Below are 26,757 nucleotides of genomic sequence, written 5' to 3' on the forward strand. Positions count from 1 at the left end.
AGTGGGGGGAAAGAATCATTAAAAAACTGTATCTTGGGCTGAGCAGCTGCCTGAACAAAATAATGTTGCCACCAGCTGAAATGAGGAGTGTTATAGGTAGAGCAGCTTTGGGAGGGCAATGAGTTCAGTTTGGGGACGTACTGAATCGGCGGTCTCTCAGTGAACATGGCAAGTTGGTAGTTGGATACATACATTTGGAGCTTGGGAGGTCTAGACTGGAGAAATGCAGTTGGAAATCATTGTCATCAAGCGATCACCAAAGGAGTCCATACATACAGGAAAATAAAGAGAACAAAGGACAGAGGCATGGAATAGCTCAACTTCAGGAGGTGAAGGAGAAAAGGACGATCCCCAAAGTCTATAAAGAAGCGACTCATGAAGTAGGAAGAAAACCAAGATAGCGCACCGTACCGGAGTCCAGAGGAAGAAAATACACAAAGCAGAACAGAGTGAGCAATTCCAAGTGCTGATAAAAATTCAGCCAGGACGAGAACGGAGAATGGACTACTGAAATCAGCCACAGGAAGGTCACTGGTAACACTGACGAGAGTAGTTTAGGTGAACTAGCGAAGGTGAAAGCATACTTGAAATTGGTTTAGGAGACAAAGAGAATAACCGAAAACAGTGGAAATCGTGAGTGCAAACAGTTGTCGTGAAGCGCTCCTGAAAAGGGGATGTAAGTAAATAAGTCTGGAAGGGAGTTTTGTGTCATTTCCTTTTCTATGTTTCTGTGAAAGGAGAAATAACAACACGTGTGCATGCTGCTGAGAACGTCCCCATGCAGAGACACAGCTGCTCACGTAGGAGAGAAGGTGAGTTGTTGGAGCGACACCGCTGAGTAGGCGAGAGGGTGAGGGAAGAGAGCAGTTAGCAAACAGCAAGACTGATCTTCAGTCTGACTATGAATAGGTACGAGGGAGAGAGCAGAGAATGTAGACAAAGGTTGAGCTGAGAGACGTGGGAATGGTAACCCATGTAAAATCCTGTCTGAGCACTTTCATTTTTCAGTGAAATGGAAAATTTCGTAAGCTGAGAGTAGTTTGGGGAAGGTGACATTGGATGTTTAAGGAGAGAAAAGGTCTGAAATAATTGTCTAAAAGGTGTGAAAATGACTGAAAACAGAGTGTCAAGCCGTACTAAGAGAATGCTTGGGGTTCAAGGATGTGAGTTTAACAAAAGGGCTGAGGGAGTTCAAGACCGTACAAGGAGTGACTATAATAACTAAGCATAAGATGTCAGCTGGGGAATGGCGGTGGGGAGGACATCACGGGGATGAAGATCAATGAAAAGGAGGTAAAAGTCCAGCAGTAGATTGGAGACCCTAGTGGAGCGAACTGAAATTGGGGTAGGAAGCAATGAGGTGGAAAGGGAGATGACGGAGGGGTTGCAGGGACCGCTGTTAAGAGATCCAGGTTACGTGCCAGAGACATGTGCTGCTTCAGTACAGGGCCAGACCCTTGGAGAAGACAACCCCAAGGGATGAGCGTGCAGGTATTTTTAAAATATGGAAAAAACCAACAGTTCTGATGAGCCACATGAAAGCGTTCCAATTTGGCAGGAGCTAGAATGGTTGGGTGGAGGGAGAAGTAAGGAAAAGGCTTCAGGGAAGGAAGATAAGAGGAACGATGAGTGGTGCTGGGTAACATGACCGTGAGAGTCAGAGACAGACATTTTTAGAAGGGGAAGAGAGACTGTTGTTTGAACACAGCAGTGGAGGACACACGGGGCTCCCCATCCATCTCCAAGCCTGCGGGGGTCATGGGGGTGAACACCAGCACCAGGGAGGGTCCCTGTAGGGAAATCAGGACCCTCTGGGGAGGGCCAGATTTCAGTGACAGCAGGAAGGAGAGAGGGGTGTTCAGAGAAATGATTAAGATGTTCAAACGTTGGCCATTAATGGACTGTGATTTTGAGAGGGCACAGTGGAGGGATTTCAGGAGCTGAGGAGACAGGAGAGAATGTAATAGGAGATACGCAGGTGCTTATGAGAATCTGGGTGTGGGAATGAGAAGACAAGAGGGAACCAGGGACCTCATAAAGACAAGACATGGCAGTGATCAGAAGGAGATTATTCCTGTAAATGAAGCTGACAGGGTACCGTGAGGACATGCCGAGTGTTGGACAACATGGAATAATGTAATCAACATGTGTTCACCATCCAGTTTAATCCATCCACCCTAGCTTCTGCCCCAAATCCCACTGGGAGTTTCCATGAAGATCACCAGCAAGGCTCATGGGCCAAATCCAGTCCTCACACACTCCTCCTCTCACTAGCACCTTGTGGGCTTGACTCCTCCCTGCCTCCTTCATACAATCCGCTCTCTTAGATTCAGCAATAACATTCTATCTGGGACTTTCTCTTCTTTCTAACTGTTCTTTCCCACACTCTTTTGTTGGCTCTTTCTCTTTTAACCCCACCTAAGCCAGAGTTTCTGACTCTGATTCTTCCCTGCTTGATCTCAGTGACTAAAACACCACCCAAGTGACACCTTGTGTCTGAGCTCCTGCCTGATACACTCCGTTACCCACCTACCAGTGAACAGCTACAACCTGATGTCTCCCAGAGATGTCACAAGTTACATGTCTAAACTAGAACCAGATTTTCTCTCACAGAGCACCCCTGCTGCCAACACCAGCTGTCTTCGTTCCAGTGAGTAACATGACATCCGCCAACGGAAGACAAAACACCTAGGAGTCAGTCCTGATTCTTCCCTGTCCTGTGGCCCCCACATCCAGGACATTAGCAAGTCCTAGCAACACAATCTCCAAGATATCTTGCCACCGTACACTGACCTAGAGCTCCCTGGGTACCACGTTAAGCCAGCCGTCGCCACCGCCTTCCACCCACGTGCCACACAGCGAGTGTCTCTCTCCACATCCACCCCTGCTCTCTGCAGGTCCACACGTCACACAAAACCGAGCATGAGCTCTTAAAATACAAATCAAACCATATCATCTCCTTGCTTGAAACTATTCAAAATAACAGTTCCAGATTAAAATATAGTTGAGTTTATTTATAACTTATTTATAATCTGGAAGTGGAAAAGTTCTTTTAATCATGGTTTAAATCTGGGCACCATAAAGACCAACGTGATAAATATGACTGCTTGGAAATCAAAACTCTGGGTTGCAAAACAGCAAGCTAGGAAAACATATTTGTTACCGTATCTCCAGACATACTTTCCTTTAAAAAAAAATTATTTATTCATTTGAGAGAGAGAGAGAATGATCATAGAGGAGAGGCTGAGGGAGAGGGAGAGGCAGGCTCCCTGCTGAGCAGAGGCCTGACACGGGGCTCGATCCCAGGACACAAGAATATAACCTGAGCTGAAGGCAGACGCTTAGCCCTCTGAGTCCCCCAGGTGCCCCATCAGGCATACTTTCCTTAATTACAAATTATTTCACAAAGAACTCCTATAAATCAACATTGAAAAGAATGACCCAGCAGAAACATAGTTAAAAAGAAAACATAAAAATATTAAAGACTCATAGACATAAGGAAAAATCTCAATCCTATTCATGGTTCAAAAAAAAAAAAAAAAAGTCATTTTTCAAAGACAGTGAGATACCATTTCCTACTTACCGAACAGGCAAAACTTAAAATAAAAATATTTAATGATAACCAGTATTTAGGAAGGTGCAGGAAAACAGGCACTCTCATATACCTGGAGATAGTAGGGGTTTTTTTTATGATTTTATTTATTTACTTCTTTGACACAGAGGGAGAGAGCACACAAGCAAGGGGAGCAGCAGAGGGAGAGGGAGAAGCAGACTCCCCGCTGATGCGGGACTTGATGCCAGGACCCTGGGATCATGACCTGAGCCAAAGACAGATCCTTAACTGACTGAGCCACCCAGGTGCCCCCAAGCAGGGATACTTTTGAGAAAGAAAGGGAGAGATTAAATTTTTTTCCACAGTCACAAGTATAAACAGGAGAACCCTAATAACCTCAGAAATGTATACCCCCTATTAAAAATAGAGTTTAAAAACTACATGAATGACTATTGATAATGAAAAGCTGGAGTGCCTGGGTGGCTCAGTGGGTGAAGCCTCTGCCTTCAGCTCAGGTCATGATCAGGGGGTCCTGGGATCGAGCCCCGAATCGATCGAAGCCTGCTTCCCCACCCCACCCCCCGCCTGCCTCTCTGCCTACTTGTGATCTCTGTCAAAAAAAAAAAAAAAAATTTTTTTTTTAAAAAGAGAAGCTTAAAGATCAGTTAGAAAATAAGAGGTCAAAAATGGCGAGTATCAGAATGTGTTTGTAGAAGTTGTTTCCTGATCTCCTCCTCTCTTCCCTTCCTGCTATTGCTTCTTGTTCTTTCTACGCATAAACAACAGTGGCAAGACTTCCAATTTGCCTTTTGCCTTGGCCTTCCAATATAATTCAGCCAGCTAATCTATATGATCTGCCTCAAACCATCATTCTCCTCAATTCTAATTATTGCCCCTTGACCGCACTTGACTGAAAAATAATACCATGCAATCAGTCCTCAAGAAAACATTTCTAACTTAGAGCAGGACTTTTGTCAAAGCAGAAATCAGAACCACAGTTAAATATAGTGCCAATTACCCTTTAAGTCATGATAACTAAGTTAATGAGAATCAATTTTATTTTCTACAGCTCAGCCAGAAGAGATAACAAATCAGTAAAGATTTAGCCCCATATCTGCCATGATCAATCTTGTTAAATAACTCAGCCTCCCACAATCCCCTGGGCTTCCATTCATTTATCCAACCTATTAGACACACGTGCATTCAAACACACACACACACAAACACACACACAAAAAAAGGTAGCCTATGAGACCGTCATTCCTAAAATTCCAGGATGCCCAGACATTTCCAGGGGTCAGAAACATCCCTTCACAAATTTTTGAGATGACAGCATGAGTTGGATGAACCCAAGTCCAAACCAGGCTCAAGCAGTAACTAAGGAATCATTTCGACTTTCCCTCTCCATTTCTAGTCTTCCCGAATGAGGTCTGTGTTTGTCTAGGCGGTGGGGTTTTGCGAGGATTAAGTGGGAAGGATACAGAGCTCGCACAGCTCCTGGCATGTTTGACAAACGCTAGCTGCTTCTGCGCCTCCTGTCTTCACCCCCAGCCTCCACAAGGGACCACAGGCCGCATCCACCTACCACGGGGAGTATGGAGGAGGGTGTAAGGGAAGAGGGGGAGGGGTAAAGAGGTGCGGCCCAGTGACTCACTCCCCCCGGAAGCTGTTTTGCTTTCTGGGTTCTGCTGTCTGTGCACCCTGTGCTCCGATATATGAGAGCCTTTTCTTAGTAGCTGTGCCTTCCAGATACGGGATGTTCTCACAGATGTATCTCACAGATACAGACACAGCTCCATATTTTAACTTGACCCTAAGAAATAAGCAATTACACTTTCAGGTTTTTTCCTGTCAAGTGCTAGTGTAAAAGAACGCCCTCCCTCCTCCTGTGGAGATAGGAGTGATGCCCCTGAGAGACGGGGTAAACTAAACACCAAGACGGGCCATCAACAGCGGTGGGTGAAGGGTCTGGATGGAAGGACAGCACAAGCATCTGTTGGCTTGGCTTGGTGACACCAAGAAAGAGAACCTGAAGGCTGTCTTGAAGTTCGTGAAATATCCATGACATCGACTCAGACAACCAGAGGTCCTGTCCCACAATTCCCATCAAGACTGGACATGCTAAATCCATCCTCTCCAGCTCAACCACTTGGACCAGATCACAGACAAAGAGGAAGAGGTGACTCACTAAGCTTCCAGAAGGGTAGGCAGGCCCTTCAATTGTAGAGCACTTTGGGCTAGGCTGAAGTCATTACCATTTAAAGGACACAACAGCCAATCACATTCAAGTCCAAGACGCCAAGAGGGAGCTTGGGAAGGACAACTCAGCCGACTTGACTTTACTGGTTGCTAACAGCACTGACTCTTCCCACCGCCCACCACCACTTTGTTTTAAAACCTCAGCCTCAGTGTTTTAGAGGACCTCCTTCAGCCATGTCGCCTGCCCTACATCCTCATTTAACAAAGCTCTTAATAGATCACCCTATTTTCCCAGGACTTCTGAGGGGGCCACTCAGATTAGGATTCACCTTCTGGGGCTCTTAATACCCCCCCCCAAAAAAAAAAAGGAAAGAAAGAAAGAAAAGAAAAGAAAAAATCAGCTTCAAATTTTTAAAATTCCATAAGGGATTTAATGTCATAGTTTGAGTCTTGTCAAATGTATCTTCAGCTCCTCTTGATTTTTTTGTGGTGCAAAATAGGAATGTAATTAGTAATCAGTATTTGAAGTTTCTCTTTGTCTATGTAAAGCTCTGGCTCAAAATATTTTAGTATCTGTTCTTTCCTTCAGCAATGTTAAATGAAGCATCACAAATTTAGCCTTACACACGATGCTTTTTTAAAAAAGAAGTCCCAGAAAGATGTAATTATTTAAATTCAATTTCATAAAGATTGCAACTGCTTAGGGAAAAAAAAAAAGGAAAATAATTATGAAAACTGTCACTGATAATTTTGGCTCACAACACGCAACGAAACAGAACGGGCCGAAGCCTGCATGGAAGGGCATTTGATGTAAATGAAGGATTTGTGGTAAAGATGATGCATTTTTTGAAGATTTGTAACAACCTCCTACTTCAGGGCCGGTCTTCAGGAACAATAAATTAGGAACAGTCAGAGGCCAAATGGGGTGTAGCTGGCAGTTCATTTTGTCTTAGAACTGGCCGAGCTGTGTCAGATCACACAAGCAAATGGGATTAGGTTGATTTCCTTTCGTTCTCAGCTGCACTGAGGAATTCCAGTCTTCATCCTGTCTCTCTGGAAGCGCATGCTCCCCTCCCCAGAAGGCCTCCTGGGTCCCCGCACCAAAACGTTAGCTCACGTGTGCTCACCTCTTCAAAGTCCTCTCTACCCCGGATAACCTCTGCCATGCTCATGCTGCGCACCTCAGCCTTCCACCCAGCACGTGAGGAGAAAATAGCAAAGTGGAAAGGGCACTGGCTTTGGAGCCAGGCACACCTGAACTCTACAACTCTCCATAGTTCCTTTAACATCTCTGAATTTATCTTTACATCTTAACATAATGGTGATCATACTTATTTCATGGAGCTCCTGCGAAGATTAAACACACTAGTGTATAGGACGTCCCTAGCATGGGGTTACTGAACTCTAAACTCTAAACGAGAGGAAGTTGTAGTCTCTAGGTGACCTCCTGGGACCTGGGACCATAGTCTTCAACAAGACCTCAAGTAATGTCAGTCAAGTATTCATCAGGTCAGTCTCACCCAAGGTGTGTAAGAAGAACAGTGACGACGGCTATGCTGGAATGTGGGCTAGCCATCGTATTAGCCAAGTGAACTGCTTCTCTGTTGGGTGAGTTATCATCAAAGATAAGGCCCCTGAAGTTTTACTAACAGAAGACCACCCAGCATAGACCTTTCTTTACCTTTACCTTCTTCAGAATGTTGTAGAAAACACCTGTATTTTTCAAACAGTCTATTTGTTTATCTACTGGTTGTATAATTAGCCCCAAAATTTAACAGCTAAAAATAACAACAACAGAGCAATTTCTTTGAGCCGGGATTCCAGGCGGGGCTTAGTTGGGAGCCTCTGTCCCAGGGTCTCTCACGGGGTTGCATTCAAAGAGTAAACTGGGGCTGTGGTCTCATCTGAAGGCTTGATGGAAGGAGGACTGAGGGGTCCACTTCCAATCCCATTCATCTAGTTGTTGAGAAGGCTTGGTTTCTCACCAGGAGGGCCTCACTCCAACACAAACCATCTAAGTGAGTGAGAGAGAACCCAAGGTAGAAGTGCAGTATTTTTACAAACATATCTCACAAACAACACCTCACAATCTGCCATCCTCTGTTCCCTATGAGTAAGCCCCTCAGTCTAGCCCACAGTCACTGAGTGGGAATGGCACAGTGGTATAAACGCCTGGAAGTGGGGGTCACTAGGGGCTACCTCTAGTGTAGTCATTGACACAATCATTTATGTCAGAAAGTAAGGCTAGCCGACTGCTCTATGTCATTTTCTTGAGTTCCTGAATTGGCATGGGACCATGGCTCTATGTCACTTCATTGAGTTCCTGAATTGGCATGGGACCATGGCTCTATGTCACTTCATTGAGTTCCTGAATTGGCATGGGACCATGGCTCTATGTCACTTCATTGAGTTCCTGAATTGGCATGGGACCATGGCTCTCTCCTCCACATTTCTTCCAAGGGTGGAGGAACTGGAATCCCACCCCCTTTTAGGAGAATTCATACCCAGGAAATACACCACAGTGCCTCAGACCATGCTTATAGCCAATGCTGACTTCATGCAACTTCAGGGTGTGCTTTCATGGAAAAGGTAAGTGGGGGGCATGATCCAAAAGATTCACTGTCACTGACATATCTTTCCACATTCCACCCTTGGCCAAACTAAACAGTGTAGTTAGAGCCCTGTGCATTCTCTGGACTGTCCTGTATTTATAGGCCTTTCAACCTAAGCTTGAATATTTCTGAAGACATTAGTTCAGTCCTTTGGAAAGCCTTCCAGGCCACAGTGGAATACACTAATGTATTAAATTTAGAGATGTTACCCTTGGAGTTTGCTAAATGTTTCTCTTGTGACCTAAAAGAGTTAATGTGACATACATGGCCTAACTTATAATGAGGGCGGCTCTTGAGCACTGATGATAATAACCCTTTTTATATTGGTATCCTACCAAGATCCTGGTTAGTGATTTTTTAAAACAATGCACAAGCATATAATGACTTTTTACTCTGTGTCTAGAGAACTGGAAATAATATTTAAATACCACTTTAAATCAGAGATTACCAACAAAAGAAACACACTGTTAATCTGAAAGCTAAAATACCTTTGCTTCAATGCCAGAAAACATGTATTGCTATTACTGATGAGAAACCGACCAATTATAGCCATGAAGGCAGACTAGTAAACCATGATTTTCAAACCATGGTTAATGGAGTTCTGAGATTCCTGAGAGATGCCACCAAGGACCCACAGGGAAGGGAGAGGGGAAGCCAACTAGACAGGGCTGCGGCCCTCCCCAGCAAGGTTCTCATCTCAACTACAACTCAGCCTCCATCAGGTCTACACACTGAGCTTAGCTTAAAATATCACACTAAATTGATAGTATGCCGGATTGGCAAGTTTATGAGAAGGGCAGTTTTGTACATCCTAGGGAGGAACACAAGTTACTACAGCAGTTTTGGAGGGGAATTTGACATAACTACCGAAGTTTATGTCTGGCACTTGGCATCCCTGAGATTCCGTATCTAAAGTAGACCAATGAGCTACCAGCCAAGTCTCGTGCGGCCCAAGCTCATGGCGGGTGACACACACTTCCTAGGAGAGTGGACACTCTTTGACTGTGGGATGGTAGAGCTCCTGAATGATTTTGTGACTTAAATTTTTATTTCCCTGTACTGAGACACCGTGCCACATAAGTACTGACAAAATTGCAAGGGAAGCCCACCTTCAGGACACTGGTCCTCACTCAACGGACAGGAATTTCTTCTTGTAAAAGGACCATCGTTTGTGTTTTTACATCCAGTAGTAAAACCACACCCTGACACAAAGAAAGTACTAACGCTGTTCCTTAACAGTTAAGTGAAGAAATGTTAAGCAACGTGTAAATACGGTGAAGTATCAACACGTACACCCGTATGAAGAAGAAGAGATATGGACTATCTTTGCTGGACAGAGGAGCTGGAAATGGTCCTTTAGGAAAACAAAATGCCATTTCTTATATATTCTCTCACCCATTTCCTACTCGGATCTGAAGGAAAGAAGGAAGAGAGGGCAGGAGGGAGGAGAGAGGGAGGGAAGAAGGAAAGAAAGAGTGAGACTTGGAAACGGCAGTTTAAACAGATTGCTTCAAGACCGTGAAAATAATATATTACATACCTATGACAGCAGCTTTAAAATTATTTTCATTGTCATGAGGGCAAGAACTATTTTTTGACATCTCCAGGAAATGAAAAAGTATGTAGAGTTGGTTTTATATTGTCAGTTAGCTATTGAGTTACCAAAATTATAATTCTACTCAATATTTGAAGTGATAGCATAGAAGGAAAGTTTGCCTGATCTGAAACATCATTTTCCTTGACACACTCTGTGTCACTCCATAAATATTGTTGTACTTAATGGACAAGACATAGAAATACAGCTTTTTATCACATGCCCAGAGAAAATCTAGGCTACAATGCCATCTGCATTGCATTTCTACCAAGAAAGGAAATATAGGTTTAATATCCCAGTATAATATGCAAGTATTATTTCAACAAGGGCATGGGATATATCTATTTAAATATTATATTCAACAGCTAATATGGTATTTAACCTGTGGTAGATGTTAATACATATTTGGTGTTAAGGATGCCCCTGGTAGATGTTAATACATATTTGGTGTTAAGGATGCCCCAATGGTCATCACACACACTTTATTCAGTTTCATTTGTCTTTTCTGCTCCACTCCCAATAAAGAGTTTTATTTGGGTATGATTTACATGCCATAAAATTCACTTGGGTGGTACAATTTATATTCTTTACTAGGTTGGCCAAATCTCTGAAACACCTATTACGTGCAAAGCTCCTTCTAAGGGACTCCTGCCTAGGATTTCCTTCTTAGCTCCTTTCACATCATGTCACAGCCACATTGCACCTCCAATTATGAAAGAGCTGATTTGGGGCGCCTGGATGGCTTAGTTGGTTAAGCAACTGCCTTCGGCTCAGATCATGATCCTGGAGTCCTGGGATCGAGTCCCACATCAGACTCCCTGCTCGGCAGGGAGTCTGCTTTTCCCACTGATCTCTCTCCTCTCATGCTCTCTCTCTCTCTCTCTCAAATAATAAATAAAATCATTTTAAAAAATTAAAAAAAAAAGAGCTGACTTAATAAGGAATGGACTCCAGACCCGAAGGCAGTCAGTCCACAGGAATCCCTTGGCCCATGGGATGAGTTAACAAGGAAGCTCTGCCCAGTAAGGAGGGTGCTGACCACCTGTACTGATCATATACTTCTCTGAGAGTCCAAACAGAAGACATAGAAAATTGAAGACCTTAAAGCTAAACGACAACACCCAGAATATAGCAGAGACAAAGTGAGAAGCTGTTATCACCCTAAAGGGATAGGATGAGGTTAGGAGAAGACAGGAGAGCAGGGGAGGGGAGGAAAGGGAAGGTGGGGGAAGGGAGAGGAAGAGAGGAGAGTGGTGGGGAAGGGACAGGGTCCGGGGGAAGGGAGGGTAGGAGAGGGAAGGGGAGGGGAAGGGAGGGGAGGGGAGGGGAAGGATCAGGGTGAGGAGGGGAAGAAAGGACAGAATTCCTGCCGTGAGAGACAAATGAGAACACCCGCTCCCTAGAGCTGAGACGCTACTCCAACCCAGCTCCACGGAGGAGCAAAGAAGCCCCATCTAGCCACTGAGACACAAAGTTTACCAGTATTCACTATTTAGCGGCTGCTGCAACCAGTCTCCCAAGGTGTCCTAACAACAGTTGATCTTGACCCTGGTTCTGCCCATTTCAGCAGCTTTGTACACAGTCCTTGATCATAGCATGTAAGCACCAGAGGCTTGTCTATTGTCTTGGGCTGTTAGCTCAAGGGGGGTTCAGTGATTTATTTTCTTCCAAGTCATTGCCATAAGGATTTTGCTTCTAATGAAAATAACAGTAGCAGGACTTTACTTTTCTTTGTTGAGCACTTCTTCTTTACCCTGCCCATCTTTTTCAAGTTGAACTTCTCCCAAGAATCAAGTAAAATTGGTCATGATTCCCATTTTACAAGTGGCCTAACTAAGTCTAAGAAAATATGAAGTACTTTGCCCAAAGGCACACAGCCAGTTACTAAAATCACTAAAGATTCAAGCCAGGGCTACCAGATGGTATGATCCAGAACACCTAGCCACTAAGCATATGGCTTTGAATTTATTGGTTCTAAAGCCTGCGAGTATGATCTCTAGATGTCCCAAGGAGAAGTTAAGGTCAAGAGAGAACCTAGAAAAATATGTATAGAATTCCCTGGTGCTCAGTCAGGATTATGACTTTAAAAAATTAGACTGCCTTCCAGTTCCCTTGAGATCTAGCTTTGTGCAAAATCAGCTCTTCTTTTTAAGGCTAACTTTGTGATAGAAATTACTATCTTATTGATGTCCTCATAATAAACTCATATATTACTTAAGGCAGCATGAGTATGTCTCAGCTACTTGAAACTTAGAAACAAGAAAGCAGGCCAACAACAACAAAAAAATCTAACTAAAACATATGCTGTTGCAAAGAAAAGGCATTCATCCTTTGTTTCCTTCAAATAAAGAATGGATAATAGAGTGAGGAAGACAGCAAGATGGTGAGCATGGTGATTATATCAGTCAGGGTCCCAGCAGGAAACAGCTGGTGCACTGAAATGGGAGAATCTGTGGAGAGTTTAACAAAGGGGCTATATACAAAGGTTTGAGCAGGCATCAGGGAAATCACACAGAATGATGATGGTGAGGAGACGGAGATGTAACTAGAACCTGGAGACAGAATTCTGTGGAGAAGACCCTGTGGAAGGTACTGTGGCCTTTCATCATTTGAGGAGGAAGCAACAAGCCCAAGGTGACCCTGAAGAGAGGGAACCAGGGAAATAAATACTCTAACCTCACCACCCCACTCAACCCCCAACACCTGCAATTCTCCATCAGCAAAGTTCAGCTTGAAACTTAAGGACTAGGAAGCCTATTGGTATGGGTCAGCATTCTGGGACGAGGACAGGGTGGAAAGTGCATATGGAAGGGAAAATTGGACGATAGCTGCAAACGGTGGTAGAAACAAAGTGTTGATGGAAATCAGATTCAGAAAAAAGGAGAAATTGGGCAATATGGAATAGGCAGTTACACAGATATGTCAGGTTAGTGAATGGATACCCACAAAATCCCTTTGTATGATCTCCCTTTGGCTCCTTGGGACCTTGGGACCAACATTCCTGTTCATACTGCCTCTGCAGGAACCAAGGTCAATAACTAGCATAGGCCCTATTATAAGATTGATTCTAATTAAACAGTCTTCCCAAGGTTTTTTTTTCCCCACTGTTAAATAAAACATTTTGTTCCTAACATTTAAAGAGTTAGCACCAAGCCTTCTCAAACTTTTCCAAAAACTTTAAGAGGAGAGAACACTCACAAATCCAATTTTTTGAGGCCATCACTACTCGAATACCAAAGCCAGAAAAGGACATCACAGGAAAAGAGAACTACAAGTCAATGACTCTGATAAACACAGATGTAAAAGTCTTCAACACAATATTAGCAAACTGAATTCAACGGCTCATTAAGGGGGTCATACATCACGATCAAGCAGGATTTATCACTGGGATACAAGAAGGTTTCAACTTACGTAAGTCAATAAATGTGATCCACCACATTAATAGAAGGAAAGATAAAAACCATATGATCATCTCAACAGGTACAGAAAAAGCATTTGACAAAATACAGCATCCTTTCATGATAAAAATTCTCAACAAAGTGGATGTAGAAGGAACATATCCCAACAAAATAAAGGCCACATAAGACAAGCTCACAGCTAACATACTTAATGGTGAAGGGTAGAGAGCTCTTCCTCTAACATCAGAAAACAAAACACGAGTGCCCACTCTCACCACTCCTGTTTGAAACAGTACTGGGAGTCCCAGCTATAGCAATTAGGAAAGAAAAAGAAATATAAGACATCCAAATCAGAAAGCTAGAAATAAAACTATCTTTATTTTGTAGATGCTATGATCTCATATTTACAAAATCCTAAAGACTCTGTCAAAAACTGTCAGAACTAATCAACAAGTTCTGTAAAGTTGCAGGATACAAAACCAACATAAAGAAATCAGTTGTGCAGCTTCCGTAAAACAAAAATGCTGATCCTAAAATTTATATTTCCTAAAATTCATGGGACCCAGGATAACCAAATAATAGTGAAAAAGAACAAAATTGGAGGACTCGCATTTTGAAAAGATCAATAAAACAGACATTACCAATATCAGGAATGAGAGCAGGACATCACTACAGATCTTCCATTTATTCAAAGAATAGTAAGAGAAGAAAAGGATGAATTCCTTGAAATATATCAACTACCAAAGCTCAAGAAAGAATAGATAAAGGGTTTATTTATGGATTAGCTAAAATGAGCTTTTTTTATTCCTGGTGGATGACAGGCACATAAGGGCTCAGTATACTATTCTCTCTGCTTTTATGTATTTTTTGAAAGATGGTTAATTAATGTTTTTAAAGAAATAGATACAGCACAAAGCAAAACAAATATCAAATGTTCAGCTTCCTTTGATGAGATTCTATGTAGTCTCAAATCTCCACCAGCAAACAGGATGGCCTTAAGGAAGCTATTTAACTTCCTTAGATTTCAGTTTTTCTATTTGCCAAATGAACAAATTGACCTAAATCATAAGATTCCTTCTAGCTCTCAAGTTCTATGATTTTGAACTAATGAATTCCAAGACTTCCTACAACTGTTTCCCCCACCGAACTGACTAGATTGGGTATGACTGGGTATGAGCTCGCAGAGATACTTGTTTGGTGAGGAAAATCCATGAGTTATTCATGGCTCTTTAAGTCCTGAAAATATGCAAACCAAAACATAAAAACCAAATTATTCTTAACTACTCTGTTCTTCATATTCCCTCTCTCTCTCTTTCTGCTTCCTTTCCCCCAATCCCCTCTTTCTCTATTTCTTCCTATCAGTGGCAAGTTAAATTATGTTCTTATATATGTTATCAATTTTAAAAAATAGAATATGGTATAATAGCATTAATATTAAATCTGCAGGGAATACTGTTCTCTTCCTTTTGTGATTCAGAAGGCTGAGTCCCTTAAGACTGCTGAATTACCCCAAACCACAATGACATAGTAGATCCCCTTCACATAATTCCTCCTTCTCTGGGGCCAGGTCCCACTGAAAATGTTTTAACCACCTGACCCTTTCCCATTTATCAGACTTGATTGATCCCAGAGTAGACCCCCTGATACACATCCATCAGTCTTTCCTGAATACTTGAAAAAATAAAACTTAGGTTCACAAAGTTTCTGAGTAAATGTGATGGTTTTCCTCTAGATGAAAAAGAAAGAGCTCTATAATCTCCTGCTGCTGAACCCTATATCAGTCAATATTCAGTCATGAGGCAAAACCCACACCAGTAACTTCCACAGAAAGAATTTTCCATAGAGAATTACCAATAAGGCACTGTAGAAGTGCAGAGGCAGAAAAGTGAGCAAAGGTATCATGGAGGTGGCAAAATATGGGAAGTAGCTCCTACATGACCGGGAAATGGAGAGAAGCAGCTAGAATTGTCAGAGCTGATAGAACAATTCTTCATATATTTTTTTAAAGATTTATTTATTTATTTGAGAGAGACCACACGAGCTGGGGGAGAGGTAGAGGAGGAGAGAGAGACTACCAAGCACACTCCCCACCGAGTGCAAAGCTCATTGAAGGGTCAGTCTCAAGACACTGAGATCATGATCTGAGCTGAAATCAAAAGTTGGATGCTTAACCCACTGAGCCACTCAGGCCCCCCAGTTCTGCATATTTCTTCTCACACTCCCGAGATGAGAGTGGTGGGTAGGAGACTGCCTAAGGGACTGCTTGCAGTCAGCTGTGGAGGAGAACGAAACTCAGAAATGCTCAGCTCGTGGACCTCTCAGAGTGGAGGCAGAGAGGAGCCAGCACTGGGCTGGGAGTCAGAAGCTGAGGGCAACTTTTGGAGTATTCTGTCTTGGCAAATGAGAACTGTAGAGAGTCCCAGAAAGAACTTGTATCTGGATCAAAGGCCATTAACTAAATAAGTCAGAGAGGACTTGTGTTCCCAGAGAAGAGTAAAAGTCCCAAAGATGTTGGTGGCCTTTATCCTGACACGCAAAAGAAACAGCACTCACTGCCTGCTCCCCCAGACCCCATTCCCAATTTGGAAAATGCTTCCTTGAGAAGCTCCATGAGTTGAAACCTCAAGAAGCCAAAGCATAAAATGGAAGCCTTCCTGGGAGTCTGGTATGGAAGAGGAGTGTGGGAAGGCTTCGGTGCCAGACAGATCTGCTATTGAATCCCACCTCACTGACTGGTGATGGAGTCGCCTTGGCAAACTGACTTTACCCTTATGCACCTGGGCTTCTTCGTCTATAAAAGATAATGATGACCACCTCACAGGCTGTTGGAGTGATGAGTATCTGGGTTTTTCTAACGACAGACCCAAATATCCTGCTAGAGGAGGGATCACTGTATGGATAGTTCCATAGGCTGATAATATACGTCACCACCTGGAGAGCCCGACTGTTTTCCTGTTTGTTCAGACAATGTACATGTCTGACACACAGACAACCCAGGGAAAGCCCATCACGCCCGACGGCTGACAGTGTAGCAGAGGAGATGAATAAGTAAATGGTTATAAGCAAAATCATTGGTGGCTTCCAGAAAGGCTTTGATGCTTTGTGAAGGCAACATTTCATTAGGGCAGCTAAGCCAAAACTGTCACCTGTCTTCATAGGGAAAACAGAGAAACCGTACGTTAAATGTGATAGGCTATAGAAAGTGCCCGAATCGTAGCAAGTAACCAAGAGATGTGAGTTCCCTTCTCCCCCAACAAGACATGAGTCTTAAATTCCTATGTACCTATGACATTTTCCCCCATGCCTTTGGTAAACACAAGTTTTGCTTGACGAAATCGCTCTCTTTATGTTTCCTATGAAGAAGGCCCCTCTGACAGAATGGTCCACGTTATCCGAGTTGTTTCCCCGCACTGCTCCCTCTAGCTCCCATCCTCTTCTGGTCCAGGGTGGGGGTGTCCCTATGTGCTTTCTTGTGACGAGAAGGCCAGGAGGTGACCCCGTGAATATGTGTGAGAAGTGTTGACTTGTGACTTCCGTGAGAAGATAACATTTTACTTCTTTCCAAAACAACCCAATCTGTGGATAGCATCAAAGTCTAATGGGTAGCTTTGTTGTGCTTAAAGTATTTCTGGCAATCATGTTGGGGAAAAAAAAGTATTTCTCCTCTGAAACTCAAATTACTCTGGAAAGGGACCCTTTGTAGGCTGTTTACGTTGTAATGTGTCTGTAAATTATCTCTAATCTGAGTTCACAAAGGGAAGGGATGGAAGTATGTAGCTTTTAATAATTGCTTTTAGCTTTCATGTCCTGATCAAAGACCAGTTTTGAGAACTGCGCCTTGCTGTACAATCCCTTCCATATCAAACTGGACATAACATGTCCATTAATTGGTATAAATGGCAATGTCTTACTATCTCACGATGCTTTAAGGCTGCCTTTCTTTGGCCCTGGGCCATTTTACACACACATGCTGTTACTCTAACACCAGCAAATTCACAGCACTGTTGCCCACAAAAGCTCCTTTGGATTCAGGTCCCTCAGCTTTCAGTTTAAAGTACAATTTTTAATTTTAGATAAATTTAGCACTTCCTTAACTCACTAGAAAGACAACTGGATTTACTGGATAAAAGCAAAATCTGATTATTATTAATGAGGAAAGAAAAAATGGGAAGAATGTGAAGACGAAGATTATAAATATGGCATGTGTCATCACAAAAGGATGACTTTAAGAGGACTGCTTTACTCATGAGAGTTCGTCTGTGTTAAATAAGTTCTGACTGCAAGGAGCAGTCGCTCTGAACGAGTGAGAATACTGGAGTGTTAAGGGGTGGATCCAACGCTGAGAATTCAGCAACACAGCCCCATACCATGGCCGCTTGGCCTCCATTCTGTGGGGACGAGGGGCCTGCAGGGGCGGTGAACGGACATGAGCCGCGCTCCCCAGCCCCAGAGCACACCCTAGACAACAGCCCAGAGTCACAAGCAAATGTGATCTCCTGCTCTGACTGTCCCTTGGGCCCTTGAGATAAGCATTCTCCCTGTCTCCTGGGGCCTCCCCTTCGTGCATCCCTTTGAGAAGACCCCTGCAAAGCTCACCAAAACCCAGCACTTTCTGGTTTGTATTGACCGATCTGTCCTTAGCCAGGGAGCCCCAAAGCACTTCACCCTTGGACTGTAATAAAGGCAGGTGCCCCAGACCCTGCTGGGCGCTCACGGCCTGCATGCTGCCTCGGCCTCCCCACGTGGTCCCGCCAGGCCTACCCTATACCTCCTCCAGGACCTGGGAGTAATAAACGTCTCTCTTTTACTTTCTCTGTGGTCCTTTGTTAAATGCACCTGACGCATCGGGGCCCTACTGAACAAAGGTTAATTTAACAAAGCCACAACAGCAGGTCAGACAGGAAGCCATCCCGGCACTCATGCTCTGGGACTGGGGACATGGAGGAGGGCTGGTGGGAAGAGAACATCATTCAATATCCTTCAGACCACCTAAATCACCCCAATGATCCTACGGCAGCTCCGCCCCCTGTAAACGTGTCATTTCTCAGAAACAAGCTGTTATTTCATACCCTGGTGTTTCTGCCTTGTCTGTGTCCTATTTACCTTTCTTTCTGTGAGTACTCACTTCTACTACCTAATACCCCTGCATCTAATATGGCCTAGTGCCTTTCCTCTGTGTGGATTTTATCTTCCCCAAAGAGAGATTCTTAGTGGGTAAGAAGTCTTCACCCATGATGATACACCCTACTGGGCACAACCCTTCCATCAAGACAGACGCCCCACAGACCTTTAATGCAATCTGTCTCCGAGTAGTTCTTACTGCCTCAGGCGTCCCAAGAAACATAAAGATTGCTTCTCAAAATCCTAATATCTCTGGATGATTAGATGAGCATTTGTATCTATGCTTCCAATAACAATTGTAGGTAAACATTTTATGAGACTCACAATACATTTAAATCATAAAAGCATATATTTTACATATTAATATTTTACTAACAATGCTACTTGTTTTAGTAAGAGGTAAGATCATAGGTTTTTATACAGACCACTGAGAGCTTGAGCCATAGGTTCTTATCCAGGAAGGTTCTTTTCTTAATTTTTACTTACACAAAATTAAAAATCTAAACTCGAAATAATATTGGGAATAGCGGGAAGTATGTAGTGTCTTTCTTTTCCGGATAGCTTTGTCTTTTAAGATGGAATGTCGATTTAGAAACTACTGATTCCAGAAGATATTAAAGAGATTTAAAAAATGATGTTCATATGCCAGAAGACTGAATATTCTAACTTTAGAGATGATGGAAGTAATTGGATTCTTTTGGCTGCATTCACTTCTGAAAAGTATTTCTTCATGCTCTATTACAGCATGTGAATGTGATTTTATTTTAAAATATGCCCAATACTATATTATCAGTGTTGATCTGTAGGCAGGCAGAAGCTTCAAAGTATCGTAAATTCTTTTACTGAATTTTAAATAAAAATTAAAACCTCTGATAGTCAAAATCACAAAAAGAATCACAATATCCAAGAATATGTAGATGATGAAAATATTAAAGTTTGGTTTTGAATTTTGCATTTGTAATTTCATATTACTTTTCTTCAAGAGCATTGCCAAATTGCATAAGCTCGAGGTTCCTTGATGTCTGGATTTGACATTGCATAAGATGACAAGAAGTCAGGCACAGCGGCTGGCAGTGTATCAAATCATAGCATCATCAATAGTGAGCCAAGAATAAGAGATACAGTAGAGACACCAATTATTCTTCAAATGAAAAAGGTGTATATAAATACACATTTGGCTACAACCCCTTATTCATATCATAAATCCAATCTCACTTCAAATACAGTTATTTTCTTTAGTCTTAATTATGACTCACCTAATATTTCTTCATCCCAACCAAAAAACTCTCCCCCTGGAGCATTTTCATAGAGAAGAGAACAACCAAAATCATTGATACTTCCTACACAAGCATCCTCTATATATCCATATCTAATTTATAATCTGAGACCTGTGCGATTCAATCAACCCTAAACTAAAGGATATGCTAGTTTGCAAACATACTAGTTACTGCTGCTCCACAATGGGGCCAATGTGAGGGAATTTTGCCAATACTTCCATTTGGCTTTCTATTCAAATGTAATAATGGTCATTAAGGTTGAGTTTGTTTTGTTTTTATATTTTAAACATACAGAATAATGCAAGAAAAATATGACAAACGTCTCCCAGCTTGAAGAGGCACGGGGTTGACATCAACATTAACACTGCAGATAAAGGTAAAATATTGGACTATTCGCTGCAAACAGAGCTTGTCTGTGGAGTTCTTTGTGTAGCCCCGCCCTCTGTGCTTCTCTGAACCAAATCAGGTCTAGCAGGACATCTGCCATCTTCTACTTAGCCAGTTCCCTCACTTGTTACTGTATACTAGAAATACTGACCCATTTCACTTTGCTTCCTCCTGGATAACCTCTGCCTTCACATGTAATTTAAACACGCAGATATCACTCTCCAGATGCCATCTTCCCTATATCAAGTTTCAGTAAATATCTGAGCTGGTTCCAAGCCCTCTACTCTATTCTGTCCATCTCTTTTTGGATCAAATAGTATACTATTTTAAGTTTTTCCGAAGTACAGTATAGTTTTATTGTCATGGTAGACATCAACCTTTTAAAATTATTTTTAATTTTTCTGGGCTATCAGAATACAGGATTATTTTATAATACAGGGTGTCTCAGTTGGTAAAGCATGCAAATCTTGAGCTTTGGACTGTGAGTTTGAGCCCCACATTGGGTGCAGAGAGCACCTCATTTAAAAAAAAAAAGGAAGTAGTACCTGGGTGGGAGAGTCGATAAAGCGCCCAACTCTGAGTCAGGTCTTGGTCTTAGGGTCATGAGATCAAGCCCCAAATCAGGCTCCACAATCAGCTCAGAGTCTGCTTGAGACTCTTTCTCCCTCTTCCTCTGAGCATCCCCTTCCCCATCCCCCCACAGCAGCCCATGCACACACCACTCTCTCTCTCTCTTTAAAATAACTAAATAAATCTTTGTTAAAGAAAGAAACTTTGCTGTATTCTCTTCACTCTAATGATGTGCCAATTATCCTGGAATTTCTATGTAGGCATTAGAGTCTGCAAATAATGACAATTTTGTTTCATTGTTTTTAACTATAAATCTTAACCATTTTCATATCTTATTTCAATGGCTGGAGTCAGTGTCAGGAAAAGGATTCTTATTTTGTTGCTGACTTTAATGAGAGCATAAAATTCATCATTTTAAAGGTTTTATTTATTTGTTTGTCAGAGAGAGAGAGTGTGTGTGAGTGCCCACAAGCAGGGGGAGTGGCAGGCAGAGGGAGAAGCAGGCTCCCTGCTGAGCAAGAGAGCCCAACATGGGACTTGATCCCAGGACCCTGGGATCATGACCTGAGCTGAAGGCAGACATTTAACTGACTGAGCCACCCAGGCATCCCCAATATTAATCATTTTAAGTGATATTTCCTGTTGGTTTTATACACATTCTCCTTACCAAATTGAGGATATCACCCTCTATGCCCAGTTTGTCATTGTTTTCCACACAAATGGCTCGTAGACTGTTATGCAATGTCTTATTATACCCACTAAAACAGTCATATTTTTTTCTTTTTTTATAGGTTTAAATTAGGAAAACTAAATAAACAGATTTTTCTGACATTGGAAGTCTTGCTTTGCTGCTCCACAAAGTCCATGTGATATTTTCATCTACATTTTATTTCTACCTTATTTTTTTTAATTCTCAAATTAATCAGTATTAAAGATTGTTTTCCACAGTCAGTGTTAATTTAGTTTTAACTCTCTATTGGCTAATTTCTTTACTCAGATACTTTTGCATTCCTTTCTTGATTCAATTCTCTTCATCCTGAAATAAACTCTTTTTAAAAAAAAAAAGATTTCATTTATTTATTTGGCAGAGAGAGATATCACAAGTAGGCAGAGAGGCAGGCAGAGAGAGAGGGGGAAGCAGGCTCCCTGCTGAGCAGAGAGCCTGATGTGGGGCTTGATCCCAGGACCCTGGGATCATGACCTGAGCTGAAAGCAGAGGCTTTAGCCCACTAAGCCACCCAGGCGCCCCCTGAAATAAATTTTAATGGATTTTCCAGAGGGGATTAATCTGTGATTAGTAAGCTCTCAGCTTTGTCTCTCTTTTTTTTTTACTATTATTCTTGAACATAGTACAGACATATATAGAATCCTCAGTTGATAGTTATTTTTTGCTCAGCATTTTCAATATACTCCCCTATTATGCCCTAAATATGTCTAATTCTGCCTAGTTCCATTATGCGATGATTTTTTCTTTTTGGTAAGAACCCTGGTGTCAAATATGAAAAAGTGCTCCACATTACTCGGCATCAGGAAAATACAAATGAAAACCCCAATGAGATACCACCTCACACCAGTCATAGCTAAAATTAACCAGAATAGCTAAAATTAACCAGTCAGGAAATGGCAGATGTTAGTGAGGATGTGGAGAAAGGGGAACCTCCTACACTTCTGGTAGGAATGCAAGCTGGTGCAGCCACTCTGAAAAACAGTATGGAGGTTCCTCAAAAAGTTGAAAATAGAGCTACCCTATGACCAGTAATCGCACTACTGGGTATTTACCCTAAAGATACAAATGTAGTGATCTGAAGGGGCACATGTACCCCAATGTTTAAAGCAACGATGTCCACAACAGCCAAACTGTGGAAAGAGCTTAGATGTTCATCAAAAGATGAATGGATAAAGATGTGATGTGTGTGTGTGTATGTGTGTGTTCACATATCTGTACATATATACACACATATGTGTGTACATATATGTACATATATACCTATATATACACATAATGTGTACACACACACACACACACAGGAATACTATGCAGCCATCAGAAAATCAAACCATTTGCAATGATATGGATGGAACTAGAGGATATTATGCTAAATGAAATAAGTCAGTCAGAGAAAGATAATTATCATATGATCTCACTGAAAGGAGGAATTTGAGAAGCAAAACAGAGGATCATAGGGGAAAGGAGGGAAAAATGAAACAAGATGAAACCAGAGAGGGAGACAAACCATAAGAGACTCTTAATCTCAGGAAAGAAACTGAGGACTGCTGGAGGGGACGGGGGGTGAGAGGGATGGGGTAGCTGGGTGATGGACGTTGGGGAGGGTATGTGCTATGGTGAGTACCGTGAATTGTATAAAACTGATGAATCACAGACCTGTATCCTGAAACAAATAATACATTATATGTTAATTTAAAAAAAAAAAAGAAGAAGAAGAACTCGGGTGTCAATCTAATTGGTACTTCTTCCGGATGATCTTTCTTTTCTGGTGGCTTTTTATTTTTTTTTTAAGATTTTATTTATTTATTTGACAGACAGATCACAAGTAGGCAGAGAGGCAGGCAGAGAGAGAGAGAGAGAGAGGAGGAAGCAGGCTGCCTGCCGAGCAGAGAGCCCAATGCGGGGCTTGATCCCAGGATCCTGAGATCATGACCTGTGCTGAAGGCAGAGGCTTTAACCCACTCAGCCACCCTCTGGTGGCTTTTTAAAAGGTATATCTTGTTCTTCGAGGTACTGTGAGTTCACTATGTCTCCAGGTTTCTATTTATCTTCATTCATCTAATGAATTCTTGATTTCTGTAAAGTTCTTACCCATTACTTCTTTCCATATTATCTCTCTTGTATTTATTCATTTACTTAAAAAGATTTATTTATTCATTTGAAAAAGAGAGCACGTATGTGCATGCATGAGCAAATGGGGGGGGGCAGAGGGAAAGGATCTCAAGCAGACTCCCTGCTAAGTATGGCGCATCATGTGGGGTTCCAACCCAGGACCCTGCAATCATAACCTGAACCAAAATCAAGAGTTATCTGCTCAACTGACTGAGCCACCCAGGTGCCGCATCTCTTATGTTTTCCATGTCTCTCAGTCATTCTTTAATACTTTCAGTCACTTTGTTCTGTTCTCTACATGGCTTGCTTCAGTGCCAATTTTGTCTTGTTAATTCTGTTTAATTATATCTAATTTACTACTTAATACATTCACTCTTTTTTTAATTTAAATTCCAGTTAGTTAACATACATGTAATATTAGTTTCAGGTACATGATATAGTGATTCAGCACTTCCATACAACATACAGAGTGTTTATCATTGTTTTGTTACTGTGACATGTTCTTCTAGGGCTATTTTTTTCCTGGACAGTCCCAAGTATTCTGAATTGTAGAAAAGTCAGTTCTATAAAGTTCTGCACTTCTACAGCAAAAGCTACAAAACCTTCACTAGTCCTAGATCAATAATCGTTTAAGAATTGTATTAAATACAACTGGCATAAAAATAAAAGCCACATGAATAAAGTAAACAATTTGATAAATTTTGATTTATTTATGTACTCACAAAATTATTATTGTAATCAAAATCATTAACATATTCATCACCTAAAAGAGTTTATGGTGCCATTTGCAATCCATTTCTCCTGAGCCACACTCCATTCCATCCCCTCTCCCCAATGTAACCACTAAGTTGCTTTCCACCACAATAGATAAGTTTGCATTTTCTAGATGCTTGTATGAATGGAATTGTAAATTATGTACTCTTTGTTGATTTGTTTCTTTCACTGAGCTATAATTGCAGAAGATTCAATCAAACTGGGTCTTTTTAAAAAATTGTTTTAAATCAATACTTGCAGGGGACCTGGGTGGCTCAGTGGGCTAAAGCCTCTGCCTTCGGCTCAGGTTATAATCTCATGGTTCTGGGGTCGAGCCCCACATGAGGCTCTCTGCTCAGTGGGGAGCCTGCTTCTTCCTCTCTCTCTCTCTCTCTCTCTGCCTGCCTCTTTGCCTACTTGTGATTTCTGTCAAATAAATAAATAAATATTTTTAAAAAATCAATACTTGCTTTCTTGTGATTTCTGAGTAGTATAACACTGTATGAATGTTCTACAATCTGGCAATTCACCTGCTGTGGGCACTTGACTTTTTTCAGTTTGGAGCTATTACAAATAAAGCTGCTATGGACATTCTTGTACAAGATTCTGTATAGACATATGCTTTCATTTTTTGTAGAAAAATATTAGGAATGAAGGGCTGGGGTAATATGAAAGGTTTTAAAATTTTCTAAACTTTTTCCAAAGTGGTTATACAATTTTACATTCTTGCTAACCATGTATGATGATTCCAATTCATCCACATACTTGTTGACACTTGATATGAACAATCTTTTCATTTTAACCAGCCTAATAATTATATCATGGTATCCCATTGTGGTTCTAATTTGCATTTCCCAAATAACTAACTTTAAACGCGGCCCTAATGCTTTGGCCCCCAAAATTTCTCCCTCTTCCTCAAGTCCACACAGTCTTCAGCAACCCGTTCAAATTACCATGCAAGTGTTCCTACAGAGTTGAAGTCTCCAGTGGTTTCTTTTCCAGGAAAGCAGATTTTGATTTCTTTATCTCTCTGGGTGTGTCCATCTCTCCAGATTTGGGGGTGGCAGTTTGCCCTAAGACTTCCCCTTGCTAACAGGTCCAAGAAACATTTTTAATTTTCCATTTGTGTGGCTTTTTCTCATTGTGAGGATCCAAATGATAAGTTCCACACTCATTACATGTCAGACTGGAAACTGGATGTCTATGGAAAGGTTAACTAAAGTGTTAACCAAAATTTAATTTATTCGATAGATATAGGGTTATTCTGGCTATATGGGATGTGTGTGTGTGTGTGTGTGTGTGTGTGTGTGTGTGTGTGTGTGTTTTCCTTTCGTGAGCAGTGAAAGTTTGTATTTTCAGGAAATTTGTTCACTTAACTTGTCATATTCATTGTCTTTAGATTTTTTATGTATTCTCTTAATATCTTTAATAGCTGTAGAGTCTATAGTTATGCCACCTAACTCAATACTCATATTAATGATTTGCATCTTCTCTGCTTCCTGATTACTCTGGCTAGAGGTTTATCAATGATCTTCTCAAATAATCAACATTTACTTTCAATGATTTTCTCTATTTGGTTTATGTTTTCATTATTATTCACTTCTTCTTTGATCTTTATTATTTTCTTTCTTTTGCTTAAGCTACTTTTCATTTGCTTTTCTTTACCTAGCTTCTTTTTTTAAAAGATTTTATTTACTTATTTGACAGAGAGAGCGAGAGGGCACAACACACAGAGCAGCAGAGGGAGAGGGAGAAGCAGGCTCCCCACCAAGCAGGGGGCCCATGTGGAGTTCGATCCCAGAACCCCAGGATCATGACCCAAGCCAAAGGCAGTTGCTTAACCAACTGAGCCACCCAGGCACCCCTACCTAGCTTCTTAATAGATGAAAATTAAGATCATTCATTTAAAGAATTATTTTTCTTTTCCAATAACAAATTTTAAAAATCTAAAAAATTTTTAAATTTAATCAAAAAATTATCGGGGCGCCTGGGTGGCTCAGTGGGTTAAGCCGCTGCCTTCGGCTCAGGTCATGATCTCAGGGTCCTGGGATCGAGCCCCGCATCGGGCTCTCTGCTCAGCAGGGAGCCTGCTTCCCTCTCTCTCTCTCTCTCTGCCTGCCTCTCCATCTACTTGAGATTTCTCTCTGTAAAATAAATAAATAAAATCTTTAAAAAAAATTATCACAATTTGCTTCGAGGTGATATTTTATCATTTCTTTTATAATATAAGAAAATTACAGAATATTTTTTATAAAAGTTTGAGTTTACAACTTTCTACCTTTTCTTTTCATACATTTTATTTATGTATGTTATAATGCATTCTTACTTTTTAAGAGTTAATCACCTTTTAAAGAAAAGTGTTTCAAGTGAAAAAGAAAAGTCCCTATATCTACCCATGTATTTACTGTTTCTGTTGTTTTCTCTTTCTGTTTGCAGATCCAGGTTTCCAGCTAA

At 41.5% G+C, this 26,757-nt stretch overlaps 1 long non-coding RNA gene across 1 annotated transcript; it reads left to right on the forward strand.

Annotated features, from left to right (window-relative positions):
* The first annotated feature begins 753 nt into the window (after positions 1-753).
* Positions 754-26,757, forward strand: LOC116599550. The gene is made up of 3 exons (XR_004289409.1): positions 754-812; positions 20,049-20,130; positions 26,740-26,757. It is a non-coding gene; the product is annotated as an uncharacterized LOC116599550 (long non-coding RNA).

The sequence above is a fragment of the Mustela erminea genome, chromosome 9 (assembly GCF_009829155.1).
Source record: "Mustela erminea isolate mMusErm1 chromosome 9, mMusErm1.Pri, whole genome shotgun sequence".
NCBI lineage: Eukaryota > Metazoa > Chordata > Mammalia > Carnivora > Mustelidae > Mustela > Mustela erminea.